This window comes from Lacerta agilis, chromosome 5 (genome assembly GCF_009819535.1).
Source record: "Lacerta agilis isolate rLacAgi1 chromosome 5, rLacAgi1.pri, whole genome shotgun sequence".
Taxonomy (NCBI): domain Eukaryota; kingdom Metazoa; phylum Chordata; class Lepidosauria; order Squamata; family Lacertidae; genus Lacerta; species Lacerta agilis.
The window spans coordinates 13115337-13133575 of record NC_046316.1 but is presented as its reverse complement, the minus strand read 5'-3'; positions in this window follow the sequence as shown (position 1 = coordinate 13133575).

Sequence of the window (18239 nt, the reverse complement as noted above, 5' to 3'; positions counted from 1 at the left end):
CTCTGGGCAGCTTTCATTTACCTGACCCCAGGTGCCCCCTCCAAGGGTAAAGAGAGTTTAACTATTGAGCAACAGCGACGACAAAAAAATTAGCAGGAAGCACAAAAGGAACTGCTGAGCTGGCTTTGCCTCTGACCTCCGCCACCTTCTCCCGCGCAAATGGGAAGATGCAAATCTCTTTGAATGGAGGTGACTCCGCATCTCCGCGCAGAGAGTGCGGCAAGCCAAGGTGGGCCGCTGGGGTCTCCCCATGAAGTGAAGCCCTTTGCGAGGCTCCAGGGGGAGATGCGTCGGCTCCAGCCTCCTTTCATGGCTTCCTGGTTCTGCTCGACAGACTGTCTCATTGTCTTCCCTCTGAATGGGTCTGTCTGTCTTTTAATTAGGGATTTCGCTCTGCGCAAGAGCCCTTCACAGGCCAGGCTCCTTAGCCTCTCTTTAGCGTTCTCTGTTCCTTTCCAATTTTCTGCCCCAATTTGACAGTCTAATTTCTCCTTGACTTCCAGCAGGAAGGAAGAGGGAAAGCGAGCGAAGCAGAAAAGAACCTTACGTCTGGCCCTTTATAGGGACGAGGAAGTAGCCAGCGCAGGAAAGTTCTGGAACTCATCCTTGACAGTCAAGGCCTCCTCCAAAGATCAGGGCCAGACCTTGGCATTCACTGCCACATTCCATGCCAGCTCATCCTTACAAGCCCGCTGCCTCCTTCCTGTCCCCTCAGGCTTGTCTCATGCTTGGGGAACATGTTCTGCAAGGGCCTAGCAGTTGCCATGCATTCTCCTGCATCTCCTCAGCTTTGGGAGAGTCTTTGCTCCTCGGTTATGGCAGCTCGGATGACCGAAATTTCCGAGCTGTCTTCAGACAGCCCCGCATCGGTCCCATCCACAACATTCCTTTAAAGTACGTGAAGTCCCAAAGAATCCTGGGAACTGTAGTCTGTTTAAGGGCGTTGGAAATTATAGCTCTGTGAGGGGTAAACTACAGTTCGAAGGATTCTTTGAGGGTCAAACCATGCCTGTGCTTTAAATACATGCTGTGGATGTCACCATAATACAATACAGTGGTACCTTGGTTCTTGAACTTAATGTGTCCTGGGAGTCTGTTTGACTCCCGAAATGGTTTGAAAACCAAGTCGTGGCTTCCGGCTGGCTGCAGGAGCTTCCTGCACTCAACTGAAACCACAGAAGACACGTCGGACGTTTGGCTTCTGAAAAGTTTTCGCAAATCGGAACACTTACCGTATTTACCGCTCCATAGGGCGCACCGGACCATAGGGCGCACCTTGTTTTTAGAGGAGGAAACAAGAAAAAAAATTCTGGTTTTCCTCCTCTAAAAGCCCTGTTTTTTTGAGGATCAGCTAAAAGTTTTACAGCTTTTTTGCAAAGGGAGAAAAGCAAAGCTCCCTTTGCAAAGGGGGAAAAGCAAAGAGGAAAAGCCCCATTTTTATGGGGTTCAACTCACATTTCTGCAGCTTCTGAAGGAAAGGGAGCCATTTCTACAGTTTCCAGACAGATAATCTAATTAGCCAGTCACATGTTGCTGGGGAAACAAACAACCTTCCTGTGCAGCACATTCAACAATGGAGGGCGGGGCTGAAAGGGAGCCAGGACTCTTATCACTCTCCCAATCTCTTGCTGATCAGCTGCTGAACAGGGTCCTTTCAACACCCCTTTTTCTCTTTGTAAAATAAAAAGCACTATCTGCTTTTGGCCCCTGGGCAATTCGGCTCCAGGGACCACCATTCGTTCCATAAGACACACAGATATTTCCCCTTAACTTTTAGGAGGGAAAAAAGTGCATCTTATCGAGCGAAAAATACGGTACTTCAGGTTTTGCAGTGTTCGGGAGCCAATTTGTTTGACAACTAAGCCATTTGGGAACCAAGATACCACTGTAGTTATGTTTGGAAATGGCTACAGCATGCCACTCCAGATGGGTCTGATCAATTGCCTGGTCAGCAGCGGTGATGGTGAGGATCATCTCATGTTGGTCTCATGCTGCCTTTCACACAGCAATTCTTCTAGAGCTGGGCCATGTTGGAAAATAACAGCGCGCTCCAAAATGTGCCATGTGAGGCAGAGTGTTCAGCCTGCCTCATGCACAAGCTTTGAGTACGTAAAGGCAGCAGGAAGCAGAAAGAAAGGCTATTAAATAAAATGTATGGGGAGGAGCTATGTATGACACAGGAAGATTGTACACTGAGATAAAGGATGTGGGTATGAGCCTCTTGGGCTTGCTGATCGGAAGGTCGGCGGTTCGAATCTGCGCGACAGAGTGAGCTCCCGTTGCTCTGTCCCAGCTCCTGCCAACCTAGCAGTTCGAGAGCATACCAGTCCAAGTAGATAAATTGGTACTGCTGTGGCGGGAAGGTAGACGGTGTTTCCATGCGCTCTGGTTTCCGTCACGGTGTTTCGTTGCGCCAGAAGCGGTTCAGTCATGCTGGCCTCATGACCCGGAAAGCTGTCTGTGGACAAACACCGGCTCCCTCGGTCTGAAAGCGAGATGAGCGCCTAATAATAATAATAATAATAATAATATTTATTATTTGTACCCTGCCCATCTGGCAGGATTTCCCCAGCCACTCTGGGCGGCTTCCAACAAAAATCAAATACATTAAAATATCACACATTAAAGGCTTCCCTAAACAGGGCTGCCTTCAGATGTCCTCTAAATGTCTGGTAGTTGTCTATCTCTTTGACATCTGAAGGGAGGGAGTTCCACAGGGCGGGCGCCACTACCAAGAAGGCCCAGTCGCCTTTGACTGGACTTGACTGTTCAGGGGTCCTTTACCGTTTTACCTTACACTGAGATCCCTTAGGACCTCTAGTTGGATATCTGCGGCTTATCAGTGGTTGCACTGGCCCTCCTTCAAGATCTATCAGCTTGGATACATGTACATGCTTTGGTGATACTCAGCAGAATGGCATCCTTGTGCAATCGTCCGCTCAGCAGCATGCAACCCTCTGCTGCAGCTTCATATGCGTACAGATCCCCAACCTTAGAAGTGATTAATTTGGTAAGATTTCTGTGGTTGCTGAATGGCCTCTTCAAAGAGCAACAGGCCCGTGACAAGCATGTTCGAAGTAAGTGGTGTGGTTTTGATGTCTTGCCTGTTGTTTCCACCTTGTCTGCTACAATCTGTATTACTATATGAACACGAAGAATGCTACTCAATAGGAATGACCCATGGTGCCGGGTTAATTCTGTTTACAAAAGAATAAATATTATAGCAGTGGCTTATAAGAGAGAATCAATAGCTTCCTTTCACTAGGTGATCCCTTCATGTCTTCTCAAATTGATTTGCTCCCCCCCCCCCCAGCAGCACATCAGCATAACGCCATGGCTATCTATTACAGGGTGATGGGGGGGTCAGGCGATTATTGAAGTATATCTGAATTTACAATATTAACGACTAGCTACGGAGTGTCCGGAGGTTCGTGGTGAATTAATTATCTGTTTAAGAAGCCATGAAGAAATCAATCAATGAAAATTTCTCACTCTTCTGAGAGAGCGAGGGAGATTGTCAATTCTTCTTCTTGGTGTTTTTTGTTTTATAAAAAAAAACCAAAACCAAAAAATAAACCCTTGTATTACATTTAAAGAGACAGGATTTGCTTTTCAGCAGGTTGCTCTGCAGATGTAATTGGCTTCACCTTGGTACGCCTCTTTGCCGATCATGTGCAGGAGGGCACACAGTACAAAGTGGGTACTGTGAAAGAAACACATGGGGCTCAGTGGAAAGGACAGCTCTCTCTCTCTCTCTCTCTCTCTCTCTCTCTCTCTCTCATCACCCCCAGTAGCCATAAAGGAGTGGGTGAAGTCATAAAGGTAAAGGGACCCCTGACCATCAGATCCAGTCGTGTCCGACTCTGGGGTTGCGGCACTCATCTCGCTCTCTAGGCCAAGGGAGCCGGCGTTTGTCCGCAGACAGCTTCCGGGTCATGTGGCCAGCATGACAAAGCCGCTTCTGGCAAACCAGAGCAGCGCACAGAAACGCCGTTTACCTTCCCCCAGGAGCGGTCCCTATTTATCTACTTACACTTTGACGTGCTTTCGAACTGCTAGGTGGGCAGGAGTTGGGACCGAGCAACGGGAGCTCACCTCGTGACAGGGATTCGAACCGCAGACCTTCTGATCAGCAAGCCCTAGACTCAGTGGTTTAACCCACAGCGCCACCTGGGTCCCTGGGTGAAGTCATAGAATCATAGAATTGTAAAGTTGGAAGGGATCACAAGGGCCATCGAGTCCAACCCTCTAGAATGCAGGAATCTTTCTTGACACTCAACCCCACAACCATGAGATGAAGAGTATCCTGCTCCACCAACTGAGCTATCCCTCAGTTTCTGGAGTGGTGCTATGCTGCTAAGAACACCAAAGGAGCCTGCTGGATCAGGGCAATGGCCCATGAAGACTATCATCCTGTTCTCACAGTGGACAACCCTCTCTCTTAGAAGGCACAGAACTCTGCCTGGGGCCTATTCCATCACCACTAAAGAGCCAATCAGAAGAAAAGTGGCGAGAGCTGTGAATGGCTACAGAAGCGAAGCAAGTACTCGAGACCTTCATATCTGCTACTGGCGGTGAGGTTGCCATCTACAGAACTGCTTTGGTCCCAGCCATTTTGCTAGATCTTAAAGGGATCTTAAGGGGAAGGAGAAGAGGGGAAACTGGGCTGAGGTGCAAACAGAGTTGCTTGCCCAGGGAAGGAAAGATGGAACGAAGGTACAGCGCTGCCAAGGGTAAGGTGTGGCAATGGCTATGTTGGGAGAAAGCTGAAAGCCAAGGGTGCAGGGACAGCAGAGCTGAGCTGTATCCAAGTCCCATCCCCTGGACTAGAATCTATTATTCTTAGGTAAAGGTAAAGGGACCCCTGACCATTAGGTCTAGTCGTGTCCAACTCTGGGGTTGCGGCGCTCATCTCGCATTACTGAACGAGGGAGCCGGCGTACAGCTTCCAGGTCATGTGGCGAGCATGACTAAGCCGCTTCTGGCGAACCAGAGCAGCGCACGGAAACGCCGTTTACCTTCCTGCCAGAGCGGTACCTATTTATCTACTTGTACTTTGACATGCTTTTGAACTGCTAGGTGAGCAGGAGCTGGGACCGAGCAACGGGAGCTCACCCCGTCGCGGGGATTCGAACCGCTGGCCTTCTGATCAGCAAGCCCTAGGCTCTGTGGTTTAACCCACAACAATTTGGCCATGATGCTCAGAAGCACTCTTAATCAAATGGGAAGAGTAAATCTAGAGGACCCTACACTCAGAGGGTGTGGTGGCAGTGGCATAGCATGGGCAGGGCCACAGGGGTGGTTTTCCCTGGGCACAAAATTCTTTGGGGCGCAAAATTTCAAAACGAAAAGTAAGTAGATATAATAAAGAAATAGCACTCCCTCCCGCTCACACAGAAAATATCCCAATGTTTGCGTGGGCAGACTGAGGAGCAGATTTGGCTGATGGACAGTTATGGAATTTAGAACAATACCCGCTCCCGACCAATCCCCCGTCCCACACTCCGCTGTGTTTGATGCTCATGGGCTGCCACGGCTGCCACTTGGGGAACTCACTGAGCTATTGCCCCTTTTTGTTCCAGCCTATCAGTGGGCAGTGCCAAGGATAGTCAACTTGCCCGGGCACCAGCAACCCATATTACGCCACTGCATGGTGGTAGCCATTTAGGATGAGTGGTATTCAATGAAACGGTTGTGCTAGTGCAATAACTTTTAGCTGGGCAATCTGAATTCCCTACCCTCTCCTCTCTCCATGCACCTCCTAAATCTGACTCAGTGGGTTGGGGGGAAACCCCAGAGCAGATTTGGGGGGGAAATTACATTGGGAAAGGAGAGGGCAGAAAAGTTACACTATGTAGCCAGAAGTCATTGCATTAGAATAAATGTTGGGTTGAATACCACCCAATGCCTTTGCCTAGCTTTCCCTCTTAGGAAGGGTTGCTTCCCAGGCCTCATGAATCTGCTGGAATGAATTGAGGTGATCTCTCAGCCAGCAACACCCATGCCTGTAATCAGAATAGGAGCAAGAGCCCATATTAACACAGGAGCATCTGTGCCATTAGGCATCACACAGGCTGTCAAATTGCTGCCACATTTTGGACTTCTCCCCACAGCGCGTCACAGCAAGCCCTGGTGCAGCAGGCTCCATTGGCAGCTGCCCAAAGGCAGAGAGATGGAGAGATTCCTGCTTTGCAGATCCATGTCGATTTGGACTTGGCCAGGACACCCAAAGCACATTTGGTGTTTGATTCCTCCTTCGGTTGGCTTCTAGTACAATTAGACCTAGCAAGTGGTGTCTGCATCTCCTATAGTGCTAGGGGAGGCACTTATGCAACACCAAAGAGAGAGGGAGGGAGAGGTAAAACATGGATTAAAAAATGCATTTCCTAATTTATATGTTTAACTGCAAATTTAGAAATGATTAACTTAAACAGAAATACATCTTACCATAGTAAGAAAGACTGTGGCCAGATCATCTGTGTGTCTGCTCAATCTGCTTTCTAGGTGCTAACTCAGGCTTCCTCAACCTCGGCCCTCCAGATGTTTTGAGACTACAATTCCCATCATCCCTGATCACTGGTCCTGCTAGCTAGGGATCATGGGAGTTGTAGGCCAAAAACATCTGGAGGGCCAAGGCTGAGGAAGCCTGTGAGAGTCAGCGTGGTATAGTGGTTAAGAGCGGTAGACTCATAATCTGGTGAACCAGGTTCGCGTCCCCGCTCCTCTACATGCAGCTGCTGGGTGACCTTGGGCTAGTCCCACTTCTCTGAAGTCTCTGAGCCCCACTCACCTCACAGAGTGTTTGTTGTTGGGAAGGAAGGAAAAGGAGAATGTTAGCTGCTTTGAGACTCCTTCAGGTAGTGATAAAGCGGGATATCAAATCCAGACTCTTCTTCTACTCTTCTTCTAACTCTTGATGGACAACTTCAAGGCCCTGATTCTCCTCCCTTCTTATGGTTCTCTCCCCTTAAACCAAACATAGACACACAATCCTTCGAAGAGGAGACTGTTCTCTGTAAAATAGGACACTTTTTTCATATGTGGTGGACTTGTAAGAAAGCGAAGGTATTTTGGGAAATGATATATGATGCAATAAAAAAGATGTTTAATATCATCATAACCCCTCCAAAAAAACCTGAAGCTTTTCTGCAAGGGATTATAGGGACCGAAGTCCCAAAAAACATGATTAAGCTGTTTATGTATGTTACAACTGCAGCTGGGATTCTTTATGCACAAAAATGGAAGCAACTGGAAATTTCCACCAAAGAAGAATGGATAAGTTAAGTTGATGGACTATGCAGAACTGGCAAGTTAACAACCAAATTAGAGAACTAATGGCGAAGGTTTTGGGAAGAATGGAAGTCTTTTTCGGACCATTTAAAGCAGGCATGGCCAAACTTGGCCCTCCAGATGTTTTGGGACTACAATTCCCATCTTCCCTGACCACTGGTACTGTTAGGGATGGTGGGAGTTGTAGTCCCCAAAACATCTGGAGGGCCAAGTTTGGCCATGCCTGATTTAAAGAAATATTATTATAAGATGAATAGGTGATCAGGATTTGAACCACGAGCAACTGAAGAATTTAAAGATTATAGTAGTGTTGTTAAGAAATAAGAGATAGAAGACAAAATGTGCAGCAGAGAGAGAGAAATATAAACACCATCGAAAAGGGGGTGGGAAGTTAACAACAACAAAGATTTTGTTTTTAATGCATTGAAATGTATGTGTTTAAATTTTTGGAATAAAAACATGATAAAAGAGGACACATGAACTCAGAAGAATCTGTCCATTTCAGTTTACCTTAGTTTTTCATATTTCCAATCTCAAATTCAGTTTGCATTAGATGTGATTTTATTTAATTAAAAAAAATGCACTGAAAGGTTATAAACATTTTTGTGTGTGTGTTCAGGGTCCTAATATATGCAGTTTTGCCTAATACTAAACATTTTGTATGTTATGCATACTTGTATGTGTTCCCTCCAACATTTTTTGTTGGAGAATGGGTCGCAAAATTTGGAGAAACGTGAATTTTGTATGAGAACTTCATTTTGTATGAGAACTTCTTGTATAGGCTTGGCTTAGGTAGGTTTGAATTAAAATGTAAACCAAACAAATCCCGCTTCATCCCAAATCCATAGTCTCTGGTTATTCCCAGATTGTTGTCTTGTTCTTTTGAGTCCAACCCTGTCTCTGCGGTGGGGGGTGGGAGAAGCAATCTGTATTTCATAGAGCATTTAAGGCCATACCATCAATCTGCAGAGAGATCAACATATTTCTGACCGCTGTTTATGAGCTATATAAACTTGCTGCCCCAAGTATCTGATCTAGCAGAAGGGCACCCTGGCTGTGACAGCTTGGTCTCTCCCTTGCCAGGCCAATTGCTAAGCCCAAATCTCAAACCTTTTCTCTACAGTGTCATGATTCAGCATGGTACAGTTTCTGAATTTCAGTAATGCCCGGAGTAGAAGTGAACAGTTTTTCATTATTCTGGAATTGCCCTTCCTAACTTCTTGCCTCTCCTTCACGTGCCCTGCATTCAGTCTGTAGCACTGATAACACCCCCTGGTCCAAGCTGATCCCATGTTTTTAGGGGTTAGTTTTATGGTAGAAAGGAGTTTTAGCATTTGTCCCAAACCAAGCAACAGATCCACTTAGCTCAGACCAGATCAAAATAGGCAGTGCTTTAACCTGACATGCATGTATAACACGAAAAAGGAAACGTCCTCTCCTCTATAAAAGACACATTATGTGTCCGTGATGAGGAGGGTCAGTTACGGTGACCTGCCATTTTTTAAGACGCAGCGATGCTCCGTGTCAACATCACTTACTGTTGCCGACAATCACAGGCAGACGTTGAAGGGCTGGGCAAGCACAGCCTTGTTGTTCAGGGCAGAATTGCCCATGTAATACGAAAGTGGCCACATATCAACAGAGGACCTGTGAAGGTCATAGGAAACTGCCATATATAGAGCCCAATATTCTTGTTATTTCTTAAAAGGTAAAGGTAAAGGACCCCTGACAGTTAAGTCCAGTCGCGAATGACTCTGGGGTTGCGGCGCTCATCTCGCTTTACTGGTTGAGGGACCCAATATTCTTTTTAATAGCTGGGATAGCTCACTCCATAGAGCATAAGACTCTAAAGCTGAGGGTTATGGGTTTGAGACCCATGATGGGCAAAAGATTCCTGTGTTCCAGGGGGACGGACTAGATGACCCTTGTGGTCCCTTCCAGTTCTGTGATCCTAATCTTCCCAGCTCTACCTGGGGATGCCAAGGACTGCCTGAAAAGCATGTGCTCTACTACGGACCTTCACTGCTGTTGCCTTTCTCACCAAGCTTTTCTCCTTATCCAGCTTCCCACCCCTGGCCAGCTTTCAGCTGACTGCATCATCATCATCATGTGCCTGTGCAATGGTCTCTGCCTGCTTGACCCCAGTAACTGCTCAGACTCGGGGGTTATTACCTTTCCTCCAAGCTCTCCAGACATGGTCCATGCTTATAGCTCCATGTCCGGGTGCTGCAACCAAATGTAGGTAACCTATTAAGCTGCAGAACTGCATTCTTCTGTCAGTCGAGTAACTGGCCCTACCTAGTACTGTCTGGTGTTTATATGCTTCACTGGCACGCTCTGCTGGCGTGTTGAATGGGCGCTCTGCACATGCCCCCGACATGTTGCGCTGCAGCCTTAAAAAGCGGGTTTTTGTGAGGAATGTTCTGGGGGGAGGGGCAGGGATAGCACTGAAACTTTGAAGCACTCATTCCTGTGCCTGGAAAGCACGGGGGTAAAGTTAAGTGTGGATAAAGTCCTCATCGTCCCTCATATGGCCTGGAGCTAATCTCACCTATCTCATTTGATAATTCTACACATTGCAATGACCACAGGTTAAATTGTTGCTGTGTCTGTGACTCACATGTTTGTCCCAGCATGGGAAAGCAGAAATAAGGGTCATTTCACAGTAAGACTTTAACTATACTCTGAAATATTTATCCAACATTTCTCCAGTGGAAAATAGGGACTTCTTCTTCTTCATCTTCTTCTTCTTCCTCTTCCTCTTCTTCCCTGCCCATCTGACTGGGTTGCCCCAGCCACTCTGGGCCACTTCCAACATACACAAAAACACAATAAAACATTAAAAACTTCCCTAGACAGGGCTGCCTTCAGATGTCTTCTAAAGGTTGTATAGTTACTTATCTCCTTGGCTCGGGGCTTGCATAACATTTCACCAATGGAAATAAGGATGGCGTATCTTACCCTCAGGGACCCAGGTGGCGCTGTGGGTTAAACCACAGAGCCTAGGGCTTGCTGATCAGAAGGTCGGCGGTTCGAATCCCCTGTAACGGGGTGAGCTCCTGTTGTTCAGTGCCAGCTCCTGCCCACCTAGCAGTTCGAAAGCATGTCAAAGTGCAAGTAGATAAATAGGGACCGCTCCGGAGGGAAGGTAAACGGCGTTTTCCGTGTGCTGCTCTGGTTCGCCAGAAAGCGGCTTTGTCATGCTGGCCACATGACCCGGAAGCTGTCTGTGGACAAACGCCAGCTCTCTTGGCCTATAGAGCGAGATTTGCGCCGCAACCCCAGAGTCGGACACGACTGGACCTAATGGTCAGGGGTCCCTTTACCTTTACCTTACCTTACCTTACCCTCTAACATTTCTTTGATTAGCATTGGGATGTCCTAAAGAAAAGCGGGACATTCTGGGATCAAATGAGAAGCCAGGATGGCTTCTGTAATATGGGACTGACTCTGGAAAGTCTGTTATAAGTGTTTTAAAGAAAAACTAACACTCAGATTCAGGTTTTCTGCAGGCAGACCCCATCTGTCCCTGCTGCCTGACACTTTCCCGAGATTCCATAATACTTTAGGTGGGATTTTGAAAGACAGGAGTAGACTTTGTATGAGAGCTTCTTTGTGGCGCACTAACTGGTTTAACGGCTGTAATTATCTCTCTGAGAGAAACTGTAAATTGGATTAAGGCCTCTGAGTTGCAGCTGAATGAGCTCCTCCATTGCCCCACCTGGTGGGCTGCTGTGCGATAACAAATATAAGAGGAAAGGAGGAAAGGGGGGGGGGGAGAGGGTTGAAAGTGCAGAGAAATCGAATTTGGATTCCACTTCACACTCATGGCTTCCTTCTGGAAAAAATGAATTTTTTTCCGGCAGAAAAAGCTGGCATAGGCTACGCTGGCAGTATCAGCGCCGGGGCTCGTATCATCTGCTGGCGCTCTTCCGGAAACACGATCCCCTCCATTATCGGGAGGAAATAAATAAATAAACAGCAGGAGATGTTTTGGCAAAGGAGCAGGAAAAGGAACAGAGAGCCATGCGTGTCAACACAGTGTGCTTGCGGCCAGCTCTGTCTGTTGCAGGCAGGAGTGGGGGAAGGCAAGGAGCAGGGAGCAAGATAGGAAGTTTGGGTTATTCTCCATTCTCTCCCCCACCCCCACTGCCTTCTATTTGCATCATTGAAAGAAACCCACCATTAAAAAAACAAAACCCTGACCTACATGTCAGACTGACCTACGTAGGAAGCCCCATGCTGGAAAGGAACCTCAGCAGTAGAACATAGTGACTTCCTCTCTGGGAGTTTCTGGCCCAGGGTACCTTTCAAATCGTCACCACACCAACCAGGGAGGCCCTAGTACGTGAAATCATAGAGTTGTAGAGTTGGAAAGGGGTCCTGAGGGTCATCCAGCCCAACCCCCTGCAATTCAGGAATCTCAGCTAAAGCACTCCATGACAGATGGCCACCCAACCTCTACTTCGAAACTTCAAGATGGAGAGTCCACCACCTCCCTAGGGAGAAGATTAAAAATTCATTAACAAGAGCAGCAAAGTGGCAAATCAGTAAAGCTATCACTCCAGGTTAAAAACTAAGCTGAGGTTGACACTTTGCAGGATTCTACAGGCACTGAGGGAAATGCTATTGAGGATCAAGAGGTGGCTCCCAGGGGGAGAGAGGCGCAGAGTTGGATCAGGGCTCGATGAAGGACAGCGTGTGTGTCTTGGGGGAGGAACCCCATGGTAATTAATGCTGGGGTTGTCAATGGTAGATGAACCCCCCCCCTCCTGCTTGGATTAATAGTGCAATTGAATTTTGCATATGAATGCAAGTTTAAGCTCCAATTGTATCCCATTGCCATAATTCCCCATCCTTTACCTCTGTCTTGATGGTAGACAGATCTTTCTGGTAGAGAGAGCCTCCATGCCTCTCCCCAGTGCCTTTTTCCCACGAAAAATAGGTGCTGGAACTCACCGTGGTTACAATAAGTCGCCGGGTGAATCAGGGCAGCCTTGAAGAAATGGTGGGGTCTTTCTGGTTTGGTGGGGTCTCCCCTGGTTTTGATGCAGGTCAAATAAATGGTTGTTCTTCTAGATTCAGGAATATGGCTAGAGCAGCTCAGAAGGGCATTTGTGCAAACACGCATACATGCAACCATAGAGACATAGATGGAAAGCTTAAAACCCACCACCGCTACATGGGAGATGGATTGAAGTAAAGGACCAATTGTGGCTAGGAGCTAGGTGGAGTCATAGATCTAAAAAGAGTGTAGGCTCACACACACTGGACAACTTCCATTTTGATTTGAAATGTTCGTTTTGGGCTTCTCAGAAGTAAGGTAAAAGGTAAAGGACCGCTGAACAGTTACGTCCAGTCAAAGGTGACTTTGGGGTGCAGCGCTCATCTCACTTCATGCATAAAATTAAAACTGAAAAACTTTGTAAACCGCTGGAGGCCAGGGCAAGCCAGAGGCCTCTTCCCAGGGTCGTCCTCTTATATACCTGCTGGGATAGACAAAGCATCTGACCCTCACCCAAATCTCATAGCTCTCCTGACAAGTGCTTTGGTCTGTAGCCACAGTGTGGAAATAAAGGATGAGATTGTCCACCAGATACCAGGCACTCTACTATTCAAATTAGGCCCCATTGTTTTTGTTACAATACCCTTCTCAATTAAGTAATCAATTTAAATTCTCAAAACTCTTATTTGTTAATTCGAGTAAGTAAACTACAGCTCTCACTTCATTACAAACAGTATTTCTACCTGCAACACACTTGAGCAAACCTGCTCCTCTTCCTTTCACAGATATTTTGTTGCCATTTGCAACTCTAGCTGCCTCTGATTAGTTATCATTTAACTCTTGGGGAAAATAATTAGCATCACACATCATGTGTTTGGAAGTTGCTGAACCATTAACGAACTAGAAGGATTACTGTTAATAGCACCAGTTTTCCTATAACTTGATATTGCTGGATAGTTTTGATGAACTGCAAAAGCTACCCTGGAACTTTTCTTTATTAGTGCCCCTTTGTTTTATATGATTCCTTGCAAATGAAGGAAAACAACTTTTCTGCTGGTATACGTTGATAATATAATTTTGGTTACTGAGGACAAACAAGATTGTACAAAAACAAAATTGGGTGCAGGCCTGGCCAGGACATAGGCATCCTGACTGTGACAAAGGTGACCTGTGTGCTTGCTTGCTTGATTAACAGCTGCTGGGAACACTGCCCCAGATTTTAGTCCACATTGCTTAAAAATTCTGGGTCTAGTAGACTTGGGAACTCCGACAAGCCAGACTGGATTGCTTAATTCAAGAGATTCTAACAAATCTACCAACTAGCTTCCTGCTATGTATAAGGGAATGTGCTCTGCTACTGACTCGCTAGCGTGAGTGAGGAAGGATAATATTAATTCAATATATCCTCTCCTACTATCCACAACATTCTCACAAAAGTTGTGCCAGAATTCACCATGAACGCTTCCCTTGTTCTCTTATAGTGGCAATGGGGCTCACCTGAGAGGTGCTGGAACTGAGGTCCGTCAAGTTCCAGCCCTGGGAAATTTTTATTCACACCAGTGACTTTGGCATGTGAGATAATCCAGTTATAGCAATTTAATTAATATTATATATATATATATATATATATATATATATATATATATATATATATATATATACACACACACACACACACAACACACACACACACACACACAGACACAGACACATATACAGTGGTGCCTCACAAGACGAAATTAATCCCTTCCACGATTCGTTTCGTTTTGCGATGATTTCGTCTTGCGAAGCACAGTTTCCCATAGGAATGCATTGAAATTTAATTAATGCATTCCTATGGGCAAAAGACTCGGGGCCGCCACGTCCTGACAGGGCTCCAGCGCTCGCTTGCGCTTTGTGGAAAGGAGCAGCACCCGGCCACCCCGGCAGCAGCAGCAGCAGCGACTCCCCTGCTTCCTGAGGGGATGCGTCGGCGGCTGAGGCGGGAAAGGGGCCGCCGCGTCTTGACAGGGCTCCAGCGCTCGCTCGCGCTTTGTGGAAGGGAGCAGGCAGCGCCCGGCCACCCCAGCAGCAGCAACAGCAGCAGCAGCGACTCTTACAGTGGTACCACACAAGACGAATGCCTCGTTTTGTGAGTCACGGCCATAGAAAAATTTGTCTTGCGAGTCACCTAAAAAATCGCAAAACCCTTTTGTCTAGCGAGTTTTTCGTTGCACGAGGCATTCGTCTTGCGAGGTACCAGTGTGTGTGTGTGTGTGTGTGTGTGTGTGTGTGTGTATATATATATATATATATATATATATATATATATATATATGTATATATATGATCTGTCATGGAACAAACCACTTTGAAGCAGACAACAGCAGTAGCCTAGACCTCGTTGCTGGTTGTGAACGGGCCCCCACAACAGTTCAAGTTTCAGGGGCCCCCAAAGTAGAGGTCCTTCACCTTGCATCAAGGAAGAGGCTGATTCTACAGGGCTACCTCTGAAAAAGGAGACCAGGACATTAGCCCATGCTTTGAGAGATGGGGCAATTTAAAGAGACAGCCCAATTGACAAGCTGCTTGAGAGAATGCAATAGGTTTTAGGCCTATTCAGGCAATTAATTAAATGTGATTTAAATACAATAAGGATTTTGCCTTAATTTGTGGATTTAGGCTGGTGTCTTTTCAACACACAGATGGATAAGAGAAAGGCTGCCTTTTCAGGATTTTGTAACCAATGAAAGAGAGAAAGAGAAAGAAAGAGAGTAGCCTATATTATGTGTGTGTGTGTGTGTGTGTGTGTGTGTGTGTGTGTGCGCGCCATATAGTCTCAATATTGCTTTTTAAAAGGTCTGATAAACAGAAATGGCACAAGATGTTTTCATGCCTGAGACAGCATGTCCAGACAGGGGCACAGGAAGGGGGTACGGTAGGGGCGTTTTGCCCCAGGTGTCACCACTGAAGGGGGTGACAAAATGCCGGGCGGCACTCACCATGGGGCCTGCAGTGCACCCAAACCACATGTCTCTCCTGGGAAGTGACACGGTGGCTTGGGTGCCCGCAGGTTCCACCCTGCCCCACTGCCTCACCCCCAGCTGTAGGGCGGTTGAGTGGGAAGAGGCAGGCAGACTCTAGAGGCCCCGCAGAGTGTCCTGCCCCAGCTGGCCCGGCCCCCGCTGGCAGCTGGCCCCGCCCCTCAGGATCCCTTGATGCCCCTGATGACCCTCAGGATCCCTTCCAACTTTATGATTCTATGATTCTTTACAGAGAGCCAATAATCACTGCCCCCAATCCTGATCCAATTATCCACCATCATGGGCGTACCTAGGATCAAAACTGGGGGGGGGGGGAAGCCATGGTCGTTCAGGTTCAAAAACAAAAACAGCTTCAAAAAACAAAAACAGCTTCAAAAAACAGAAAAACTTTCTCCCCCAAACAGAAAACCCCAAATGGCTGAAAAACTCAGTTTCCCAGGATCCTCAGTCCTCGCAAAGGAACTACTCACCATGCAAGGGAACTCAGTTAAAGGTCTGATAAACCAAAATGGCACAAGATGTTTTCATGCCTGAGACAGCATGTCCAGACAGGGGCGCAGGAAGGGGGTGCGGTAGGGGCTTTTCAAAGCCTAGAACCTTAAAATCTGAATTTTTATTCCGCCAATTATATAGCACACATTTTTGGGTTATACTGTCATACCTTGGTTGTTGAACGTCTTGCAAGTCGAACATTTCGGCTCCCGAATGCCGCAAACGTTCTTTGGAACCTGAACGTCCGACGTGGCTTCCGATTGGCTGTAGGAGCTCCCTGCAGCCAACCGGAAGCCGTGCCTTGGTTTCTGAATGTTTTGGAAGTCAAATGAACTTCCGGAACGGAATCCGTTCGACTTCCGAGGTACCGCTGTACATTAGCTTTAGGTTTCTCTCTGCTTCAATCATTTTTAATTATATTTTAAAATATTGTCTATTATCGTTTTCTCTTTGCGAGCTATCCGATAACTATCTTATTGGGAGCCCAATATACCTACCGCAAATAATTAACTTCCAAATGAACATATGCAGAATCAGGGCTGTAGCCAAGCACGGTATTGTTACACACACACCAGTTCTCTGAGTGGTGGGTTGCAGCACTTACCCAAGTTTGCTTCCTTTCTCTCGTTTTGTAATATTTGAGATTATTTACAAATTTACAGGGATCTCCAGCAGGACATCCAAGGGCTCTAAATTTTCCAGGGTCCGAAACTTAGCTCTTTTGCCTCAGCCCAACACTAGAATTGCCTGTTGTTCTCTTTCACAGGAACATCCCTCAGCAGAGCAGTCTTAAGGGGATCTGCCGCCCTGGCGCGGCTATCCCTGCGGCGCCCCCGCCATGCCGCCTCTCCGCCGCCTCCCTCCCGCGCTTGCCGCCCCTTGGGAGGGGGGTGGGCGAGCGGGGGGTGAGGGGCGTGGCGCTGGAGCGGCGCGGGGCTCTGCGCGCCCTTCCAGCGCTTCCGGGATGGGAGGCGAGGGCGGCCGGCTCGCGCTCCCGCGCAGCTCGCGCTCCGCGCGCAGCTGGACGGCGCGGCGCTGCTGGGCAGCTCGCGCTGCATCGGGTGGGCGGCCGGCTGCGCGCGGGAGCGCGAGCCAGCCGCCCTCGCCTCCCAGAGCCCCAGCTGGAGTGCTGGAAGGTCGCGCAAAGCCCCGCGCCGCTCCAGCGCTCCAGCTGGGGCTCTGGGAGGCGAGGGCGGGCGGCTTACAGCCCGCCCGCCGGCGCGCGAGTGCCCGCCTGCCCGTGGGGGCGGGGGCGGGTTGGGGAGGAGGAGCCCGGTATGCCGGCGGGCTCGCGGGGGCGCCCCTGGGGCGCCCAGCGCCCTGGCGCACCGCGCCACCGGCTTCTATGGATGAGACGGCTCTGTCCCTCAGCTCTCCAGTAGATATTTATGCAGATATTTGCTGGCTCTTCAGAAGTCAAGGAGAACAGTTAGCCCCTATTTAGTTCCGATGGCAACATGTCAACTTGAGTTTACCTAGGACGAGGGTGGCGCTGTGGTCTAAACCACTGAGCTTCTTGGGCTTGCCGATCGGAAGGTCGGCAGTTCGAATCCCAGGGACGGGGCGAGCTCCTGTTGCTCTGTCCCAGCTCCTGCCAACCTAGCAGTTTGAAAGCACGCCAGTGCAAGTAGATAAATAGGTACCACCGTAGTGGGAAGGTGAACAGCGTTTCCATGCCCCCATGGCTTACGTCACGGTGTCCCATTGCGCCAGATGTGGTTTAGTCCTGCTGGCCACGTGACCCGGAAAGCCTTCTGTGGACAAATGCCAGCTCCCTTGGCCTGAAAGCGAGATGAGCACCGCAATCTCGTAGTCACCTTTGACTGGACTTAACCGTCCAGTCCTTTACCATTACAGGAGATACCTGCCAGAGTTGGAAGGGACCCTGGAGGTCATCTTGCCATCCCGCAAGCTTTGCAACAATACGAAGTATAGTGAAAGTGCTTATAGCAGTTGCTATCACCGGAACGTGGAATGTACCATATCTGTGACACAGGTGGCCTCTGATTGTGATTGATTGCATTGCAATTAGATCAAATAATAACGGCTGCAATTTGGGAAATGTTCCTAATTTATTTAGCTCATTCTGAACATGAAGAAATGTTAAAAAAAGAAAAAAGAATCCTGCCGGGGAATAAATCAGTCTCTCTCTCTCCCCCCCTCTCCCTCTCTCCTTCTCTCCCCCCACTCAATTATGAAACTCACTTGGGTGACCTTGGGCCAGTCAACATCTCTCAGTCCAATCTACACTGAAGGGATGTTGTTAGGAGAAAAGATCGGGAAAGAACCATACATACCACTTTGAGTTCATTGCAGAACATTCATTCGTGGTACGTGTAGTAACAACACACATTTTCCTGACCTCCAACATTTCGCTGATGAAAATAGGGACATCTTATTCAATAATAACAACAATAATAGCAACAATA